Source organism: Strix aluco, chromosome 18 (genome assembly GCF_031877795.1).
Source record: "Strix aluco isolate bStrAlu1 chromosome 18, bStrAlu1.hap1, whole genome shotgun sequence".
Taxonomy (NCBI): domain Eukaryota; kingdom Metazoa; phylum Chordata; class Aves; order Strigiformes; family Strigidae; genus Strix; species Strix aluco.
The window spans coordinates 5,023,958-5,046,737 of record NC_133948.1 but is presented as its reverse complement, the minus strand read 5'-3'; the positions used below and the strand labels follow the sequence as shown (position 1 = coordinate 5,046,737).

Sequence of the window (22,780 nt, the reverse complement as noted above, 5' to 3'; positions counted from 1 at the left end):
CAGAATCCTTTCCTTTTTCCTTGAGCACTCTAATGCTGAAATCCCCGTATGGCTCATGAGCAGAAATGCAGCAGAAGCATTAATTTTTAGAACTTCTCAGTAATTGTTTTAGCAAAATGTATTCATAGTTGCTTTGTGTCATTATATGAAATTACTGCCAAAACTAGCACGTGGGCTCTATGCTACCACTCACCTACCCTCTTGGTCTCAGGGATCCTTTGGCACAAAATCAAGGTCCTGAGCACAGATCCTATTTATAGAAAGAACACGACGTAGCAGCACATTTGACCTGCATCCTGGAAAGACAGAACTCCTTCTTCATGAGGTACGTTTTCTAACATATTTATGAACGTGCCTGTGTGTGTACTTTTAGATTATATATATACACACACTTATTAGATTAATGTATAACATGTTTATATATATGTATATACATATATACACATATATATACACATATACATGTATATATGTGTCTATATGTATGTGTATGTGTATCCATATACAGGTTTGCAGTCTACTTTGTAGCGAGAGAGAGGTGATAGTCTCCAACAGAGTCTATCCATGTACTGTGGTTTTAATCTTTTAAAACCATGGCTCATGAGATGTAGTTGTGTTACTGAAATGGACTTTGGTCTCTTGTCAGGACTGTTCTGTCATGTTGTATAATGCAGTGGGACTCAGATCTGAAGGGATTCTGGCTAAACCAGTGATTAAATCCTGGTTTACTGGAGTTACTGTGATAACTCATATAGACTTCAGTGGGGAATATGCTGAAACACAGGCTGAGTTTGCTCTGCAAATGTAGCTCAAATCTTTTCTGATATTAACAGGAATTAAGGGTTACTGAGCCAAGAAAAATTACAGAAAATGTGTAGCGGCCCATTTTTTTTCTCAAAGGCAGTTCTCACATACGACTTCTTGAAATTAAGCTTGTCCTGCTTTAAATCTTGGAATAATGTAATTTTTCTCTTGAGCTCTAACATGCTATATTGCTGTTAGATGGACAACACCTGAGTTCTACTATCATATGGAGCACATTTAAATAACAAAATTTTGCCTAAATGGCTCTCATAATGCTTTTAAGATTTATAGGCAACTTGCCTAAGAATCAGCTCAAAAGAATACAAGCAACTTTTATGCAGGTCATTCAGTGACAAGTTCTATTTCCAGAATTATTGTGACTCTGAAAATTACGGCAACTCTTAAGCCAAGCATGGAAGGAGAAACATTTGGGAAACATTGTGCCTGTTGGTATATATCCACTGAACATCGACCATATCAGATGACTGTTTCACACTTAGTGAGACCATGCAGCCAAACTTTTCAGACCTTTTATAACATCACTGTACAACTAAGGTCATTCTCCTGTACTGCTTATTATTAGTGTCAAGTGCCTCGGGATTCTTGTTAGAAAAGTTCACTGTCTGATGTTTTTCTCTCCATATGCAATATCTATATAGAAAGTAAAAGAGCTGCACTTCCATGTTTGCCATTTTCAAGTCAGCTTCTGAGATCCTAATCAAAGTACTGAAACTACAATCAATTGCTTTTTCACAAAGGGACTAAGCCAGGTTATGAGGGATGAGGCAAAGGAAACTAAGTCACTCTTCTGGAAAGAATACTCCTTCCACATAAATGCTTAGTGAGTACAATAATTTTAAAAAATAAATAAATCTAGCTATCTGATAAAGAGCTTAAAGTGGACTCCAGGCTCAGGAGTACCACAGATGAGATGGAGCATACTCAGAACCTTTGTTTCCCCCTCACAGTGTGTCACAGTTGTGTTTGGAAAGTTTAAGCATAACCTTAAGCAAGCCCATTAATTCAAAGAGCAGTTGAGATTCTAAATCATAAAGCCTATATCTAGGGAGTTTTGTGAGAATTGATACAAGACAAATAATTAAGTGTCCTGGTTTCAGCTAGGATAGAATTAATTTTCTTCCTAGTAGCTGGTACAGTGCTGTGTTTTGGATTTAATGTGAGAATAACATTGATAACACACCAGTGTTTTAGTTGTTGCTAAGTAGTGCTTATCCTAAGTTAAGGATTTTTTAGTTTCCCCTGCTCCGCCAGCGAGGAGGTGCACAAGAAGCTGGGAGGGAGCATGGCCAGGACAGCTGACCCCAACTAGCCAAAGGGCTATTCCATACCATGGGATGTCATGCTCATGGCGGGGTTGGCTGGGGGCGGATTGCTGCTCAGGCATCAGTCAGTGGGTGGTGAGTGATTGCATTACTTGTCTTTCTTGGGGTTTATTCCTCTCTTTGTTATCTTCTTTATTATTATTATCATTATCATTATTATTTTAGTTATTAAACTGTCCTTATCTCAAGCCATGACTTTTACTTTCTTTAAATTCTCCTCCCTGTCCCACTGGGAGGGGGGAGGAGTGAGTGAGCAGCTGTGTGGTGCTTAGTTGCTGGTTGGGGTTAAACCACGACATTAAGAAAACTCAGAGAAGGAGGGATAAACATCCAGACGAGATCAGGGGAATAACTAATATCTGACATGACAGCGGCTAATATTTTAGATTCTCTTCTTGCTGCTTAAAATGTTCTTGTCTTCTTGTCAGCAGGCAAGAAAGGTACTAAATTAGGGAACTGAAAGATGGACTTTAATTGTAGCTGTAAAAATATCAGGCCAGGCTTACAAATTTCATAGATTATATGTCTAGGCAAGCCGTTCAGTCATTTATATACTGACCAAGAGGTAAGTATAAATCAGTATATATAACTATGCTATAGAAGTTCACCCAGTGGCCTTGTGTAGAGTTCAGAGCTCATGTTTCACTGAAGTCTATCTTCTAAAAAATAATCCAGCCTTGATAAGAAAACTTGAAGAGAGGCATTGTTGTTTTTTCAGTTCTCTATCTGGATTTACTCTATTAGGTCCATTTACTCTCTTTAAAGGAAAATTAAGTTTGTGCAAATAAGGGTGAAAACTAGCTGAATCCAGTGGAATCCCATGATGAAGTATGTGAAACCATGACCACTGTTAACCGTTCAGGCTAGACTAAAGTTCACCTGAGGAAGCCTCTGTTACACTGACATGCATTTAATTACTGCTATGTTTTATTCACTGCACCTTACAGCAGTTGTTACTTGAAAGTAGATTTGGGTTATCAGAAGGAAATGGGAACCTTGAGCATGTATAGAAAATGCCCAGCACTTCTATTTCACTTGGGATCTACTACAGGCCCAGGACAAAGAATTCGTTTCATCCAGGTCTCAGACGAGAGCTGTGATTTCACGCTAACAGCACTCTCCTCCAAAGTGGAGAGGGAATGAGAAACACACGTTGAGCTTTGGGGACTCTTGGCCAATGGCCTACAGCAATTGTTCCCCTTCACTTTCTCCCCTTTTAAGTCTCCTCTATACTTTTCTAGTCACATTCTTGACTGCCAGGAGTGGCTCGGGATGCTGCTGGAAGGGGAACTCATACAACGGATGCTGGAGTTTGGGGAGCGCGTGCCTGTTTACATCAGAAAGCGTTCAGGTTCGCCACGGGGCAAGCTCTGACACAGCAGGGCAACACAGGCAGAGTTACGTTAGCAGGAGACTCAACACACAGGTTTCTTTTGAGCTGCTGGTTCTGAGGGAACAAAGAGGGAAAATGCTGTTAAATCTCTCCTGCAAACACTACTCGGTGAGAAGACACAGCAAACTTAGAAAGCCGCCCTCTCATCTAAAATGCACAGAGCAAGTCTGTTTAAAACAGTCTGTCACCATCCATTGTCAACTGCCTGACAAAATCAGAAAGTGTGATTTAAGACAGTTTGCAGCCAGGAGGGCAGGACGGCCAGTGATGTGCTCTGGTATTCAGGTCGAGAGACAGAGAAAGAGAGCTGCAGTTAACCTCTCCGGGCTTTGAAGCAGGTGGTTGGCTCCAATCCCCACAAGTAATTGTAAAAAGCACAATTTGCCCTGTACAGTCTGTCACAGCCTCCTCGTTTTAGACTAATCCAGTACCAAAGTAGCTAGCATTCCAAAAGGGTAATTAAGAAACTGTTTGATGTTCAGGTCAGCAAAGGTTTATACATGCTTTGGGTGAACAGGCAAAATGGGGGGAATGTGAACTGACAAGAAAACAAATAATGCCTGCTGAGTGGTTCATCTTTACATGCAGGTCTGATTCCAAAGCTCATACCTTACCCTCAGCTTGCAGGTCACTTTGTGAGGAGCCTGAATGCAGTAGATGTAACACAAAGCAGTCACAAGCCTTGTGGCTGTTAACCACTCAGGAGCTTTTCGATTAAAGAAGACTTTGCTGCTGAATGCCTGCTTGGCACAACCTTTTTTTCCCCAGCACTCTCTTGTGTGGGAGCAGAGAGCAGGATGGCTTCAGGAGAGGCCCACCACATGGGCAGCTCCAGTCCGCAGCACGGCGGGGCTTTCCCAGCCCATACCTCATCTCCACATTCATCTGTTTTCACCTTCAGACATACGCTTCTCACTGGTACTAACACGAATGGTGTGTGCACACACAGCTGTGCATGCACACGTATAATGAATTTTAAAGGAAAAACTACCACCCAAATGAATTAATTCTGTTTAATTTGGTATGAAGCAACAAGAGTGGTACCAAGTACAATGCCAAACTGTCCAAGGGTACTTTTCATCTGTGAATTTTTGACGCACAAAAAACAAATGGATGGTGGCATTTTTACAACTCATTTATAGAAGAGGAAACTGAGGCTTGCGTAGTGTGTGTCAGAATTGGGTCTAACAGAGTCTTTTCAGCTGAGAGCTATAGCCATTTTGTTATCCAGTCAGGTCCCCAAATGATTTAAATTCAAAGTTCAAATTCACCCTTGAAAAGAGGTCCTTTTTACACTTGCTTTCAAAAGAGCCTTCACCAGTACTTCAGCAGAACTGGCCTTTATGAGAGGAGTTTTTTGCCTGGAGTCAAGATCTACTGGCATTTTAAAAAAACTTAAGTTTAATGGGACAGATGTGCAGACTTCTTCAGTTTTGTAACCCTGGTTTTTCAACAGCAAACCCCAATCCCTGCCTGAGACAACGCTATTTCTGATGTCCAGCATACGAGGCAGAGCCCAGAATGTGGTCTGGCTGCAGCCACCGGAGTCCTCTGCGAGCAGGCCCAGCCACCGCTGGTCTTGGGAGCCTCGTGGAAGAAGAGGCAGGAATGACAGACTGGCAAATCACAGACATTTAAAAAAGGTCAGAGGAATAGTGCACCGTGCTGCTCTGCAGTGACTGCGTAAGGGATGCAAAGCCTCGTTATTGTGGCTGAGGCTATAAAGAGAACAATTGTAACAAGATTTTAAAGTGAATGGTGCCTAAAGTAAAAGGCTCATTCTCATAATAATCTTAAAACTGTAATTTTGTGGTATTTCCTCAATGCCTTCTTGTCCACCTTGTCTGTGGCATTGTTCCTGGCATTGTTGTTAGCCTGTTAGGAAGGATTTGCTGAGCTACTTCAAACCCTTACACTGTGTGTTTCTCTTCTGCCTCTTGCAGCTTTTTATATGGCCACAGCACGGCTGTATCATTTTTTTTTTCTGGTTTGGATAATTTTGTACTTTATTACAGTTACATGTTTGCTTTAGAAGCATACTCTGAAATTACTTCCTCAGCCTGAGGAATCTGGCTTAGTGTTTGGGTAATAGTGAAGACAAAAAGGATTACTCTTCTTCCTATCCTCTTATTTCTCCCTCTTTCAAACAGCTAGTTACCTCCGTGCCCTCCCTGGCTCCTGTCTCCTTCTGCACTGTGCCTGCCTGAAGACATTGCTGCAGTCGCTCCTAAACCAACAAAGGGATGATGGTAAGATATGCCTCATGTCTTTAGACAAACAAACAAGCAAACAAACAAAGGGTTTTCCCAAACCTTTTTCAGCTAAGAAATGCTGGCTTTATTTAAATTCAGAATTATGCCTGATACTAGTCAGGCTAGAAGTCGGTCAGACTTCTTGTTTTGGCTGTAGTTGTATGTTATGTTATGTCATGTCATGTCATGTCATTTCATGTTAATTATTCTAGCACACAATATTTTCCCATATGCACATGTCAAGTGATAATATAAAAGTAGAAATTTTCATTACATTTTATTTCCCTTTAAAAACTAAAACTAATTGGCCAAGGCTGAGTTACACAGTTCTGCCCCAGAAGATCGTACTGTCTCCTTTCAGGCTTGTGTGGCAGACAGTCCGGTGTCTCGCCCTGTGCTGGCAACTGAACGCCGACCTCTGCAAAGCACTTCTGGGCCATCTGCGAGTCCCACGCTTTTCCTGTACAGGCAGCAGCGGTGCTGTGTGGGACTCCTGCAGAGAGACGTCGCCTTGTCCCCCAGGACCCAGCGAGGTGAGAAGCACCCCGTGAGGAGGAGACGTTGCCCTTGCTTCTGACACCCATGCAGCAATGCAGTGCGACTTTCAAAGCAGCCCTTGCATTGTACGTGTCAAAGCACTGCATGGGGCCTGCTAGGCATTTACTGTGCATTTACCTCAGCCTCTTCCACAAGCAGGGATTCTTCTATGCAGTTAATTCTGGCAATAGTTCTGCTTCCCCCCACCCCAGCTAATTATGTGTACCGGGGTCTGCAGATATCGTCTCCAAGCAATTTGAGGCAAATGGTAGATTAAGAATATACAGAGTAAAGGATGGCAAATGACATGATGCTGAAATTGAAACTAATGAAAACAGAAGTTTTATTCCCTTTTAATTTTAGACATGTGCAGAGTAGTTTTGGAAGTGTCATTTTTGAAACATTCTTTTCACGTTAATTTGTTTTTATTGGCAAATCAGTTCTTCAAGTACTGTTCTCTGGAATAGCTGCTGTAGTTTCAGATATAAGTGTTGGCTATAGGAATCCCTCGAGATATATTCTAAGGTTTGTTTCCTACGTAGAAACAATGGCAAGAGTTTAAGTATTCCCCATCCCATGTGTTCAATATGTGTTTGCTTTTCATCTTATCAGTGAATAATAACGTTACACGGAAGCAGTATACAAACTGCATGATTCAATGCAGTCCAATAGCTGTACTTACAAATATGAATATAATGATTTTTTACACACACACACACACACACCCCCCCACTACCAGCTTTCACTGGAGAAAATTAAAACCTGAAATATGTCAAGATGAGCCTGAAGCATTTCCAATGCTCTTCATCTTAAGTAGTCTTAAACTGCAACATCGACCTAGAAGAAAACCACATACTTCTACGCTGAAACAAGAGGTATCCCTAATCTTGTTGTTTGGGGAAATTTGGATTGGGGCAGGAAGGTCTGTTCAGCCCCCAGAGCACTGTGGTATCCTGTAACAACAGGCCAGTCACATCATCTGTCAGCACGAATATTGCTATGTTTGGGTTAGTTATTGTCAGATTCACCTGCTTTTTTTTTTTAATTACCCAAAGTCTTGATCTTACAACTGCTGAAGTTAATCCAATCGAATTAAGTGGAGAATGATCAAGCATCAAAGCCCAGAGTTTCAGAGGTTATCAGGCATTAAACCAGGTAGGTGGAGATTTCTAAAACCACACGAACTAATCCATTGGGAAATCCAGGTAATTTTGGAATTATTTTGTAATGGTCATCCTTCACAGTTTCATTGTTCTAAAGGACTAAAGTCAGAGATTCAAAACTCAGGTCTGGACTTCAGGTTTCTCTTATTAGAGACAGAAGCACAATCTGATAATCACTTGCTTTGAAAGTGAGGAGTTAGTGGGAGCACAAGTGCTTCAGCACTCAGTCCAACCCAGACCCAGTTCAGGGCCTCTCACAATCCCCATGGCTACAGTGTGCACCGAGAACGTTACAGATACAGGTAATATCAATATCCATAACTGTGCTTGCCAGACTGGGCCTGTCCTGAAGACTACTCATGGCAGTGGTACAAAATACAAACTGTAATTTAGACTCAGGTCTGAAATGTAATGATGAGTTAGAAGCAAGATTGAAAGGAAAACCCTTTGTCCAGGAAAGCATGGATTTGGAAAACCAGATAATAAACTGAAGTGCTGTGTGTTCAAGAGACCAGAAGAACACGATAGGCTTGTGGAGGGGATTATCCGTTACACAGATGCACAGAGCTCGACGTGGACAACATGAGACCATTTTAGTAGCAGCTCAGCAGCAATTAGCACATACCCTGTGTTTTACTGAAGAAGCCTCTGCTCATTTTCTCTGTAGATGTCACTAGTTAACACTACTGATGAAGAGAAGCAGGATACTGGGGGAGGAGGGAGATGAGACTAGGTATAGCTTGTAATGATGTGAATGGATATTTGAAGTTTTAGAGTTTTTTTACCTTTTAACCCCCATTGAAATGCACTGAACTAGAGGGAAGGACAGCATGGAAGACATTAACATTTTGGTTTAACAATAGAGACAATTGCTGTGGCTTAGAAAAGGTGCAGTGATCCATGAATGTTCAATGATAATTTAAAAACCTGCTGTACTGAATGAAGTGTGCACTATTCAAAAACTGTTGATCTATGCAAAATTATTAAACAACACATGAGATCTGCCAGGATTTCAGTCCCAGGTGCAGAGCAGCTGCTCTCATTCACTTTCCGGCATGCCGGGCAGGGGCGTTCCTGCTGGAGATGATAAGTTTGGCGGATGCACAGGTTGAAAGGGGAGGACCAAAGAAGGTGGGTGTGCTTTCAGACTCCAGCCTGCTGCTTGGCCTGGCTTAATTCAGGCTCGGTAATAACTGCTGTGCATCCACGGTGGTGGTGCAGCTGCTAGGAAGGGCAGACGCTCTGGCGTTTTGTTCTTATTGATTATGTAGAGTGAATACTGAAAGTGACTGGGGGGCAGCTAATAGCAGAACACAGTGGCTGCCAAAATGTGCTCTGTTCCATGTACCAAGTTCCTTTACTCATCAGCTGAGCTATTAATTGCACTTTTTCTACAAAAATCAAGCTGAGGAATTCTGGCAGAATTGAAAGTTACTGTTTCTGCTCTCCCCACTGATTTATCATCACTGTGTGCAGATTAAGAGAGATCATCAAATCAATGGCCATATTGAGATGCTGGTGTCTGTGGAAGATAAGAGAGCGCCTTTGTTCACGGTACCTGGAATAGACAGCAGTTGGTCCATCAGGAATGCCAGCTCCCCTGCTCGAGAAAAAATGATGCTTGTCACCCATAACTAAAAGATAGTGGTGGCTGTGATGCTATTGGTCTTAGCACAGACATTTCTACAGGCGGTTGGGAAACCAGATGTGTGAAAGAAAAATGGGATGTAACTGGTAGGGGATACAACATGCCTTTTTTAGGTTTGATCCAACCCTATTGAAGCAAATGAGAGACTTTCTACTGATTTACTGGCCTCAGACCAGGCTTTTTAAAGGATGCAAGGACTCCACTGTCTATTGTAATGCAGTGACAGCCAGTAGTGACACAAGCTTGGAATAGGGAGATTTTTAGTTAGTGGTTTTTTTCAGAGGCTGAAGTTCTTTGGTATGTCATATTTCAAGTTGTTTGGACAAACTACAATTATCTCTTTATCTATAGAGCAGCAGTTCCACTGCCAGGATGCAGAAGAGCAGGTGCACATGAAACTTATCTCATGTGGTTCAAGCTTATTTAAATCTCAGCACAGTTTGTGTTTGGAGGAAACTTCAGGAACGCTCTTTTTTTTCATTCAACCACTACTTTTGTTGATAATGGGAACACATGGACCAGAGCTCAGAGCAGGATCTCCTGCTTCCTTGTCCATTTGCAATTGAAATTATGCCAGTCCCATTCTTGCACCACAAGTTTCTGTTTCTTTTACACAGCCTAGTACACAAGCCAGCATGGCTCCTACTTGCCTTGTCACCATGATGCAGTACCTCTGCTGGGCTAAGATCCTTCCCAGATAGGCAAGCTTATCTCTAGACAGACATCTTCGTTCTTCACACTGAGGTAAAGAGGTGGCTTTTGCTTATGGATTTGGTCCTTAAACTTCCACAGATCAGGCATTACCAACACTTGTTAGTTTTAAGTAAACATCCATGCGCTTCACGCTCATCAGCTGGCATCCCAGAAGGACTTAAGAGTTATTTATCTGGTGAAACCCCAGCATATGGTACCAGCTTTTTTTGCACCAGTTCTAATTGCAAACACTGAACCTGTTCTGTGAAAACTATTAATTAGGTGAAACTAACACATATGTTTGAGCTATAAACTAAGGTGGGGTTTTTCTCCCTTTTTTTTTTTCCCCACTTGAATTACTCACACAAATGGGGTTATAGGCTGACAGAATAATTTACACATCGTTGAGAAAAGTAGTAAGACAGGAGAATATTCAGGCAGATGTAACATACTTCAGTTCCACTGAAGTTCTTTGTAAAATAATGGGTTTTAAAAGTAATCTTCTGTGTACTAAGTAAACTTAGTGTTCATGATTCATGGCTCTAATCCCTGTGACTGAAATTTAAGATCTAAGGTTCCATGAAATTAAAAGAAAAAGAAACAATTACATGCGTATTCATTCAATTTCATGTATTGCGTATCCTTCAGTTTTTTTCAATGAAATTTTAACAGGGGAAATAGAGGTTTCTAAAGAACGTGTACTTGAAAAAAAACAGCAGGTCAGTTCTAATGGCTGAAGCTCACTAGCTCTTCTGTGCCTGCTGGTTTCTTGACGTTCCTGGAGGATGCAAGTCACCTTGAGACTTCCTCATCTCCCACAAATATTTCATAGATGCTACAACCCAGTGTGCAAAAAGCTCAAGGGTGCTAAGTGTGTGCAGTCCTCGTGTAGGACACCGGCCACTCAGCCCTTCCCAGCTGCACAGAAACACTGTGGAGTAAATGGGAGGATGCTCACAACAGGACAACTGCATGTAAAGTCCTTGTGCTGCTCCTGGACTTCCATAGAGGAAAGGAGCCCTGTATGCTGCTTCTCCCACCGAAGGACAACTGCACCCCTTCCCTAGGAATGCAGTTTGAATATATGGCAACTACAACAGTACTGTAAAGCCACAAGCCCAGAAGAAGACTAGACAGCCAAGTAATAAAGCTTGTGAACTTAACATAGTATTGGGTAATGTGTTAAGTCATGAATGTTAGCCACACTGATCTAGCCTTTAATCTTGTTCCAGGAACAAAAGGATGCACCATCCCTATCCCAAAGGATCAACAGAAAACCAAAAAAAAAATCCAAAAAGAGCTTTTAAATACACAGCAGTACACTTTTATTTTGTAAAGAAAACTCTGGTCCTATGCCTAAATACTAGTGCATCGACATTCATAAGTCTTCCCAGATAGTTTTTAGTCTCTGAGCAACAAATAATTCATTAATTAGTAAAAAAGGAAAAAGGGACTTTCAGACAGCAAACACAGCCAACAAAAGCAGCCCTCAAACTGCATTCATTCAGCCAAGTGCTTCAGTAAAATTATTTGGAGAGAACATCAAGAGCCTTTACCTAAAAAAATTACCTTCCTTCTCTGGACTAAACTGTTTTATTCATCTAATATACGATGATGCAGAAGATGAGCATTAGGAGAGAGTTCCCTATTCAGTAAATGGAAAAAGCCAAGTGACACAGGTGGATGTAATTCAAAGAATCAAATTTAGATATATACAAAGATGATGCAAGTTCCTCGCACGTACAAGATGGTCAAACAATTTCTAGACATCATTAGATCACACATCCTATTGCACTGCATGCACTACAGCCCAGCTAATGCTTGTAATTTTAGCACAACACTCAAAATATGAAAATTTTCATTCCTGGAGTCATATTAGTCTGTGAAAAACTAAATTTTTCAAACTGAAAAAAGCAACTAGCTGTAGTAGGTACTAAACAGTTTAAAAATGTGGACTCCCTAAAGGCTGGAAATACAGATGGGCTCCAAAAGGGCCCCAAAAGGATTTTGAACTTGATTTTCAACCCGTGTTGTCACTTTTCTGGAGGGAGGGTCTGTGTATACCCATAAGGCCAATATTGTAACTACAGTATTCTTAGATATCGTGCATAGCAAAAAGCACTTTTCAAATGACAGCGGTATTGTAACAATACAGGGAGCTTTATCTACAGCACAGGGAAGATGAGAGAAGAAATGTTCATTGGCTACAGGGGAGCAGATGATGAAGGTAAAAAGGGGCGTTCTGCTCCTTCCCATCATCTCCATTCCTGTCCAGATGTCCCAGCTCCCGTGCTAGCACAGGCTCTGGGAGCTTCCCACTGGACTGTGCTGTGTCATCTCCTTGGTGACTGCCCGCGCAGAGCTGTGCTCCTGCGGACGGGTACTTGTAGGGAATGCTCTTGGGCAGTCACTCAGGGAAACAGAGGGAGGTCCTTTAGGATGAATGCACTGGAAAGAAAAAAGTCTCAGTGTACCAAAAATACAGCCAGATTTCCATTCAAGTGTACAGTCTCAGGGCTCTTGAAATTGTCAGGAAGTGACTGAATGACACAGCAGATCTTTTCCAAGAAAATATTTCATCTCTCTTTAATGTCAGAATGACACAATCATGAGACTTAGCTTAACTCCTTAATGCTAAGTACTGGATTTGCTTCTGTATATAAACAGATCTAAGATTGTGCTGAAGATGGCATGCTTCAGTTGTGACACAGCCTCAACTTAGAAGCTTAAATTCTGCGTATGAATTCAAAGGAATTACTATACCATACACACACAAGCTGCACCTCCGTCAGATGGAACCCCTTGAAAATAGGCCCCTATATAACCCACTGTTTGTGACAGCTGTACACCTACAAATCCTCCTACTCCTAGCAAAGGTTTCTTGCCAGATCAAGGGAGGTCAAATCCAAGGTAAAAACAAGGGAAGCTTAAGGCGGGAGGGAGCAGCCTCAGAGGCAACCGAGCCACAGAGTGCCCTGGGGCAGAGCTCCCCTTGTGTCACCCACACAGGGACAGCAGTTGCACTGCTCCTGAGATCACAGAGGGGTTTACAGGTAGCTCAGGAGTTACAGGAATGAAAATCTGATCTGATCACAGTAGCAGCTGCCTTTGTGTTCGCCGCCTGGAACAGGAGAGGATTGAATTGTCCCTCTGGTGCAGGAAGAAGCAGGGAGTGGAGCAGAACAAATCCTGCAGGAGCAGCCCGGTCTGGGGAGAACACTCAGGGTGCAGTCTGCTCTGTTGCTGTCTGTTGTTTGACTTTTACTGTGTCAATAAATCCAAACTCCAACAAGGGGGAAAGCAGCACGTCTTGGCTAGAGTGTCTATGCGGAGCAGGATAAGAAAATGCCTGGTGCAACTGTAATATAGATGTTTGGCTACTGCATTGATAGTAATGAATCTGTTGTACTGAAGATGGAGATGTCTTGTCATTGACATGCACCGGTGGTGGAAGTGCTCTCTATCTAAAGGGTCTGCAGGACTACGGGGCCACTGACATCTCCTGCTAACACCTCCCACCTTTTTTTCCTCTTTTATTAGCATGCTGCAGCTCTCGACCTTTAAGTGTCTTCCACCATGGGCAAAGGACAGTGTTAAGGAAACGGCATTGCCAAGGATGACATCTTTCCCAACACATTACTACTCAAACACGCAATTCAGCCCCACATTACACATACCTGCCACAAGTCATTGGACGGTGTTTGCATTTCTCCAGATGTTCTCTGCTAGTCATCTCAATGTATTTTACTAAGAGAATTAACTGTCATAGTCCTTTTTACCAAGAAGGGAACACAGCTCATTAAAACCCTCAAGCCGAAGAGGAGCCCTGAGGACACATGGTGTGTGGCTCAGAAGTAGCTTCTGGGCAGGTGGCCCTGCACTGAGCAGCCCGGGGTGGCAAGGCCCAAAGCTCCCAGACATCACAGCAGAAAGACTGTGCTGGGGGCTGCAGACCTAAGGACTGCTAGGGTCTACAAAACACATAACAGACCACAGAGTTTTCTCTTTAGAGAAGAATTTTTTTAAACCTGCTAATCACAGTGAGAACAACTGTCAAAATGTCTACATTTTGGATGACGCAAAATTTACCTTTTTCCACAGAGCTCTTCAGAAACCATGACCTATCAAAATCAATAGTTTGCTATTGACTTTAGCTTAAAGGTAGAGATTGAGTTATCTGAAAAATCACTGTAGAGCTACCTGACTCCTCCATCGCTTTCTTCACTGGATCATCTTTGCTCCAAAGCCCATATGACCTGGGTGGACTGAGTTTCTTTCTCACCAAATAAGACTCTGTTAAAATCCAGCTACAACTGAGCATTCTTCCTATCTGTCAGTCTTTCTCCCATCTACAGCCACAGTGCATGTACTTGTATGAACTCTATCTAAATGCCAAGATAGATCTGTAAAGCTCTTCAGCTTCCCCACTGAATCTGGGCAAAAATAACTGTTCCAACTCATGCATGAAAGATAAGTGACAAACCGCAGAGTGCTGCCATAAGTTTTCTGTTGTACTTTTGGATTTTTCTCTTTGGGTTTGTTTTTTAACATCTTCCCTTACGGCTGTGTAGTTACACAAAAACATGCCACAGTCAAAGAATGTAAAAAACATGGGAACAGAACAAAAAAGGTTTCTTTCTTTTCTTAAAGTTAGACCAATTCACTTCATCACAAGAAAAATATATGTAAAAGCTACATACAACGTAAAAATGTATCCCAAACCCTGGAATCACAGAAAATGTATTAATCCATTTGGCTCTTTTACTAGTAGTTATGATTTCTCTTTCCTAACCAGAAACCCTAAAGGCACGTTATGGACTTAATGGGAAGTATATTCAATCAGCAGTGTAAGCAAAGGATGAGCAAACCAGGAAAGGTTGCTTGTCTTGATCATGTGCATTTCTTTATATTTCTTTAATGATGCCACATTTGCTTAATCACCCAAACATATTCCCTAAAAGCCTCAGGAAACAGTTTTGTTTAAAGCCTCTGCCATCGATAGAGCATGGCAGGAGCCTGACCAGCTTCATGAGACCGTATCGCTGGTGCCTGTCTGCAGGAGAGAGATGCTGCCACTCCCCGTTCAGAGGGTCAGATGATGTGGGGGTTGCAGGCTGCTCCAACACTGGGGCAAACAGCTGCTTAGACAGTAAATTTGTTGGGTTTATTGCCGTTGTTACACACGTAGAGCTACTGAATGCATGAAGATGTAGACGATGTAAAAAAAAGGCAATACTTCCAGATCGTGTCTGAAAGGGAAATGGTGTCGTTAAAAATGGTGCTTTGTTAAAAATCCCTAAAAAAAGGGATAGGAAAGGCCTATGTTAAAAATCCCTAAAAGAGGAGACAGGGAAAGCAAAATGGAAATAAACTAACTAGGTAATCTGAATACAAAGCAGGTTGACAGCACTGGCAAGTGTACCTGATGGAGCTGTACATTAGTTAGCCTGGGTGTGGGTTAAAATGTATTACAATTTTACATGTATCACATTTATTGCAGGCTCAGGTCCGTTAGCTCAAGATGAATTCTTTGCAGTGGCTGCGACCCAAACTAGTTAGTTTAAAGTTAGCAGAGATTTTATATGGCTTACTCAGAGGGATATGATTAGATGAACAACCAGAGAGGTGGAATCCAGATGTGAGGTAGTCCAGGCACAAATACAGGAACTACTTTCACATGAAATCCTGGGTTGTTATCTTTCATCTCATAGTTTGCTATAGCTATGAAAAACAAGTTAATGTGAAGCACAGATTTCATCTTTTAATTAATGCATTATTTTTCTTTTGTACTATCATTCTCTGGAGACACTCCCTTCCCCATTTGTACAAATTAAACAATTTAAGACAATGTAACCCAGTGCTTTGACTGTCACATTTCTGTCCAAGCAGAACACAAGTCCTGTGCAACTAATACTGTATCCCAGGCATCCCTACCACAGGGTAACAGGTGCTATACTCTGGTTTTACACTCTCTGAAAATCAGCACTGAAGGCTGACTAGATTTTGCCTTTATTTTCTTTAAGGAACTCATGTTCCCTCTCTTCTTCACTGGTCTTGGAGTTTTCTTAATACTGGCTTCCCAGCTGACATCACATGGATTTTTTTTTTACAATGTTCGTGCTCAAGTGCACTTTGGACGCTGTGATAGGATAGCTGTCATCTGCTCTTCGGTGGCTTCATTTCCTATTTCAACCTGAAATCCTCAAATAGTTTCTTGCATTGATCTCCCACTTCTGTGGTAAAGGAGGGTTTAGTGAACACTGTTTTGTTTGGGATTTTAACTACACCTGCTGCCAATAACCATACATTTTTTTCTGTCCATTCACCTTATTCACTAATAGAGTTCATATTCTTCCCTTTCACCTGTTTGTTTCTGCTTTTTCTTTTCAGCTCTTCTTTCATTTTTGTCCCTTTAAGCTCTTAAGAGTTTATAGCTATGTGGCTTCCCCTATCTTTTATCCTCCACACATAAAAGACTTTCAGAAGGGGCTTAAGAGAGTGGGATCCACACATCCTCTTAATTTATGCTGGTGGCAGATGCCTAAGATGACCCTTTTGAGACATTTAAGAGTTGGACAGTCAAAGCCAAAAGACTCACTATGCTTGCACAGAAGCCTGGCAATCCAGCGGGATCTGCAGCCACAAGGGAGGTGTCGCCCCCTGTGCCTGAGGAAATTTCAACACCTAAGGAAGGATTATCAAAACCATCTTTAAAAGAGGAGCTCTCGAGCTTCTAGAGTAACCGGAACTCTCCCTCAAACCTCCTGTCTTGCTAGGGAATGTCTTTTACCACTAAGCAGTGGGGAGGCAGAGCCACAGTGTCCCTGTGACCTTTGCTACGCTGCTTGAGCAGCTGGGCTTAGAACATCCCACGGGAGGGAGAACGTGTTCCTGGACATGCACCCATCTTTGACAAATCCCTAAGAGTCTTTCCATTGAAATCACTCTGGCTGGTGTGGCAGGTACCAGGGAGCACCGTATGTCCAGTTTATTTTCTGTTTGCTAAAGGATAACATGAAAAAGGGACACAAGGGTTCTCACCACTGACAGGGCCCTTAAATGTAAATACTCCAAACTTTCAAGAAGGGGAGAGCTCATGAGTTTAAAGGAACTTATTTCTGCCTGCCAATAATCTCATCTTTATAGCATGACATCCCCCTGCAGCAGGCATCTCTGAAGTCAGTTTGTGGCTACCAAAGCTATTAGATTCTGTTTACTGAAATAACTCTATTAAAGTCTCATGTTTTATGCAGGTCATAGATGTAGTCCTATTGATTTAACTTGAGAGAGCACCCTTCTCATGGTAGTAAGATGTTTGCTTTTCTACATTTTGCTGCATTCCTTGTTGCCTAACACGACATTCTCTGCAGCTGGCGTAGGTCACAGGTTTTCAGTTAACTCATGTTCAATGCAGGGCATTTGTGCCTATTGATCCAGCGTTAAGGGCCATTCTTATGCAGATATATTCTGACTTGCCAATCTATAGTACACTTCATTTCTAGCTATGCACTCAGGTTCAAGGGGATTCTCCAGTGAAGATTTTATTTAAACTAGAATAACCAAAATACACTTCTGGTTTCCTGTGCCGCTCAAGAGGCGGCTATCTAGAAGACACACCAGCACTTTCAGGCTTGCATCTCGCACACTTTACAGTACCTGAAAGGCACTGCCAGAGTCTTCAGAAGCCATGGACAAGGTTTCGTACAAAGGGTCCACTTCTCATGAGGTAAAAAGGGCAACTCACTTGACAACAGTTAGATAGCACTAGTGGATATCTCCTCTCCTTTCCTGGAGAGCAGCACAGGCAGTGACTGTAGCTACAGCAAAGGGGTTAGGCAAGGTTGCACCGGCATCCTGCACTGAGTTAGGGAGTTGGGAAGGGATAAGCTGCTCCAGCCAGATTCCTGCTTTTCAGGATACCTTAGATTTCTTTTCCTTAGTTGTTTTCTTGTCTTTCAGTCTCATCCTAGCCTTTTTTATTTAGAATCACCTTCACTTCCAGGTACTTCAGGCTTTTCCCTGAGCTTGCTGCAGCTCTTTCCAAATTCCCAGTGACAGAAAAATAATTATTTGAAAGACAGGCAGAAGCAACCACTTTCAAAATCTCTTCAGTCTCACTAAGTAGGATCCCTTCCCATCCTGACCCACGGACACTCACACAATGTCAGCAACCTTCTCCAAGGAGTCACGCTCCTGTACAAAACCATCTGTGTATTCTACAAATGGGCTGGAGGCATTTTCTTACAAGAATTAAGGAGATCAAAGTTGGCAATAATGTATTTTTCCTCAGCAAAATTAGTTACACAAGATGAAAATATCAATAATAACATAAGGCGATTAAACAAGCCACATTGTCAAGTTTGCTAAGAACAGAAGGTCTCAGCAAATGGCTGTCTACTAGACTTCAGACAACTATACTCACCAACAACATTGTAAAAAACAAACAAGCTGTAACTTAAACAGTTACAGTTGCATGGTATCCTCAGAGAATACTGGGAAAGATCCATACATTGTGGGCATTTGCTTTATTAAACAAATAGCACAAAAGAGAAGCCTCCCAGTATCTCAGCTGTAATGGTGCTGAGTGGATCTTCCCCATCTCACCACGGTTAGGTGCAATTATTTAGGATCCAGCTGCACCCGTGTGGTTTTGTCCCAGTGTTATGTTGCATAAAGAGACAAAAAGCCATCCCTGGACTTCTGCAGGAGGAGGCTAAGAGAGGAGGTGTTGCAGGATAGGCTGTAAGGAGGAGACACACAATTCTGGCAGCCTGATCTAAGAAAAATGCAGCCCCATATTCACAGCTGCCATTTCCCTTCTACCCTTTATTTGCTTCGGTGTTACTCCTTCCTTGCTTACGGTACTCAGGTCCTAATCTTCACTCAGCAATTTGCAAATGTTTGCTTGGCATCTATAGTGCACAAAATGTGCTTAAAAACACAGCAGTGAAGGATTCACTCCGAGGAAGGGTTTTCTCATTTTACACTGATAATCTCTCATGCTAAACTCACTACAGTTGGGGAAATCTAAAAGTCTACAGCTTCTGCGTGGCAGGGACTATTTAAGTCTGCAGTTTTCCAGTATTGGTGTATTGAAATCTTTTATTTGTGGGGTTGCAATAAAAGATGTGGAGAGAAAATCTCCCCTGGCAACATGTACTCTTGAAAGGCCCTTTCAAAGCAAACATTCCAGCAGTGAGAAATACTTCAGCACGCTGCGTTCCCGTCTTCTCCTTCCTTCCCTCACCGCCTCCCCAGCCTGTGCTCTTAGTATCAGAATAATAAATTTCTTTGTGCCCCATCTTATGAAACTGTTTCACATCACCTTCATGCACTTGGCTGGGGAAGACCTCACAATCAAAGGTTATATTCTTTCACACAGCACTATCGGTATTTTATGTTTCTTTGCAGCCAAGTGTTACCAGCTGGCCATATAGCATTCAGGGGTTTTTTTTTGGGGGGGGGGGGGAAAGATAATCATTGTATTCTGAAATACTGATTGCATCAAATGGCAACTAGATTGGAAGACAGTAATCACGCTGGGCTCAGGCGATTAAAAACTCACTTGGAAAATTGGTGCTTGCTGAGCCTCTATGGAAAGAAATGAATTAAGAAGGAAAACAATAAGGAAGGGCATACATTAATTTTGCTCTGCAGTGGATAATGTTGAGTGTAAGAGATCTAAGGAAGAACTGTGTGTCTTAAGGATTTTCTCTTATGTTTTCAGAAGCAAGCCTGAGAGCCGTTGGAGAGGAGTTGCAAATTAAATCCAAACAGTAATCTCAGAAGCAGCAATTGGAAAAAAAGAGCAAATAAATAAAGCATATAAATAGGAGATAGTATTTCCTGCTAGGAACTTATCATTTCTGACAATGCATTTCAAACAAAGAACTCCCCTTCCCTGGCAGTCCTGCTGAGCAATCTCCATTCCCCTCCTCACTGCTAAACTGCGCTGGGTATTCGTGCAAGTACCGGCAAGGATTACCTCCCAGAATGTCTGTATTGTAGCAAGCCCTGTGTAACTCCTGTGCATCTGCCAGATCTGTAGGGCAGGCACCGTGTCCACACCCATTTTACACAGGCTTGAGAGTACATTGTTAGCACTCCACAAATAAATGCATGCAACTCAAACGCCCAAATCTTCTTCAATGAAGTATACATGCATTTTACAGCCTTTTCTTGACACTTGCAAGAGTTCATGTAGCTCTGCTCGCTATTTCTCTGTTTACTAGAATACATCCTTTTCCCTGGCTCATGACAGATTTTGGATCTGGGCTCCTGTTTAAGGGAGGTTTTATTCTCCAGCCCAGGGCAGGACTGTGTTGCTCAGCCCATAAGACATCACAGGTGCTGTCTAACAGGAGCGGGCTGGAATTCCCTTTGAACGAGCTGCAGAGTTCGTTAGCTGCTGGCTACAGGCTGCTGAAATGTATTTTTAGAGTGTTGGAAGGTCATATCCTGCAATGCTTCTCACACGGGTAGCCCTTACTCTCACTCAGTAAATGGGGCTATTAGCACAATTATTATGGGATCAGAAAAAGAACAGGAGTGAGCGTTATAATATCTGTACCGCATAGATTTTATACATCTCCATATAGCACAGATCTGTCTGACTTTGCTGTCTTTGCAGTGTTACTCCTTCACTGATCAGAGCACCCCTGCAAGCTCTGACTTTGCCCTGTTTTGAGCGGATGAACCAAAGCAGAGCATTTCACCTCTAGAAGCACCAGCTGTGTTTACAAAGCCTGCCTCCCATCGAGCCAAACCACCCAGGCACATCAATCACTCCTCTGACACGCTGCCTCCCCTCTGCTAATTACAAACGCTGGGTCTCGGGACGTCTCCCACTCGGACGTGTCAGCCAGCGAACCTGTCAGCCACTGCCAGAGACCTTTTTTCTGGGCGCGTTTTGAAAAGCAGAGCAGGCGCCCAGGTGTGGCACCTTCACTTCAGAGCGCGGAGGAGACAGCGGTACCCTGCCCATCCTGGCCTGGAGCCATCCTATCCCTGGCTCCAGAGGCCATGGTGGGTTAAAGCAGTGGGGCTGGAGGGAGTCACTGTGCTGCCTGGGGAATCACAGAATAAACCAAGTCTGTAAAAATGCTATTGGAGGCTGTATTTTAAAAACATGTCAAAGAAAGAGGTGGGTGCCGAAGAATGTCAGAGCAAGATTAGACTCTGTTTTAAGCTCTTCCGAGTAAAGACTTTGTTTTATATGTCTACTGACCACGATTACTATGTCTGTGTGTGTATATATATATGAGAAGGGCATTTACACAATCCCCATGCATCTATTAATTTCTACACATGTATGGATCTATACATAGGGCCTTGTAGGCACCAGTATTTTATCACCTCACACCTTCCTGAGGGAATCTGGTTTTGTACCGTAGGTTTGCTTTTGAATCTAAACTACCATACTTTTTAAACAAAATCAAGTTTTTGCCACACAGTTGTGACTAGATCTGTATCAAATGTAAAATAAAAACGTTGACCAGCTGATGGAACGGAAGTACTAAGGTGCCTGAAGTTCCTGTTTGCCTTCCAGGGCATGGAGTCTAGGAGATGGCATTGTCAGTGCCAACGCTGGTAGCTGTTTGACCACTGACTACTTTAAGCAATATGCTTATTTGTTCTAAAATCAGGGAGCACTTCCAATGCTTTTGCTCAGGAGAAATTCATCAAAGCAGTAAAATTAAACAACCTAATATTAACAAAACAGTGATTCATTTTCACACTGAATTCAGTGGAAAGCTGCTTAATTCCCCAGCCGAGCATCACAGAATTCCAAATCTGCTCCACTGAGCAGTTGTAAAATGTAGAGGTGATGGACTTAGTTTCTATTTCCTATTGACCAAATGCAAATGTTAAAGTTTTAATCGCTGCTTGACACTTTTGATTTTTTTTAAAGATATACCTGGACTGTGGTCCAGTAACCTGACTCAACTCACAAAAGCAACTCTTTACCTCTCTAGCAATTAAAGGAAGTCTTCGATGTGGGAGTGAATGTTTCTGTACAGTTACATTAGTATAAATCAGACCTTAAGAATCCACAATACAAAATGCTAAATCCTGCCATTTATTTAACCCTGCACCCACGGAAGCCGAGGGGTGCTCTCACTAGAGTGCATAATGCAGCTGAAAGAAGAGCCACACCCCAGTGCGTATCTTCCATTCCCTGTACTTCATGCAGGTGGCAAAAGAAATACCATTTATAACTTCACTTTGTTCTTTCATCCTTATTTAATGAGTTGTCTGATTCATTAATCCAGTATTTAGCTACTGTTCTTTAAGACTGGATTTTCCCCATTCCCCTCAAAAATCCCAGATACACCCCAATCCTGGTGTACAAAGGCAGATCTGCCTAGCTACAAGTTATTTCTCCTCTTGTTGCTGTTCCTATGAAAGATATCAAAATAGTTTTCATTTTTCCAATTCTGTATGATGAGAATGCAAAAACATTAATAATTAAAAACAGAGCAAGAAAAAAAATTACTTCTATCACAGAGGAGAAGGGGAGCTGGTTACTGTCAATGGTAGGTGTTTTTTATGTCAAATAAATTAACTGCACTTCAAAATGATGGTGGCATGTCAGCCTCATCATCTCCATCCTCAACTCCAATTATGTATCTCAAGGGAATGCGTCTCAGAACACATTACTAAAACACAGGTGTGGGTAAGCTAAACCACAAAAACTGCATTCAAAATCCGACTGTGACCCACAGAGCCAGGGGAGTGCAAAGGTTTGGTTGCTGAGCATGTCGATCACTGCTGAGCTGCCTCAGCACAAAGTTCTCTGGAAATAAAGCCTGTTTGTGGGTTGAAAGCTTCAGAATTGTACGTACATTTTAACATACACTTTTGGTGCCCAAAACACTATTGCTTATTTAAAATGGGATGCTATGCCGTCCAGAAAGTGTCATCTGCTGCCCAGTCCCACTTCTCCC

General features: G+C 42.2%; 1 protein-coding gene and 1 long non-coding RNA gene across 3 annotated transcripts in view; one reads left to right on the top strand and one right to left on the bottom strand.

Moving 5' to 3' along the window:
- Positions 1-22,780, bottom strand: part of TMEM132B (transmembrane protein 132B) — a 256,832-nt gene that overhangs the window by 17,300 nt on the left and 216,752 nt on the right. The window lies entirely within an intron of this gene.
- LOC141931739 (uncharacterized) lies at positions 294-21,059 on the top strand. 2 transcript variants are annotated; one of them, XR_012625655.1, is made up of 5 exons: positions 294-325; positions 4,997-5,183; positions 5,691-5,789; positions 6,154-6,325; positions 20,464-21,059. It is a non-coding gene; the product is annotated as an uncharacterized LOC141931739 (long non-coding RNA). The 2 variants fall into 2 exon arrangements; XR_012625654.1 differs by lacking the exon at positions 20,464-21,059 and having other exon boundaries at positions 6,154-6,494.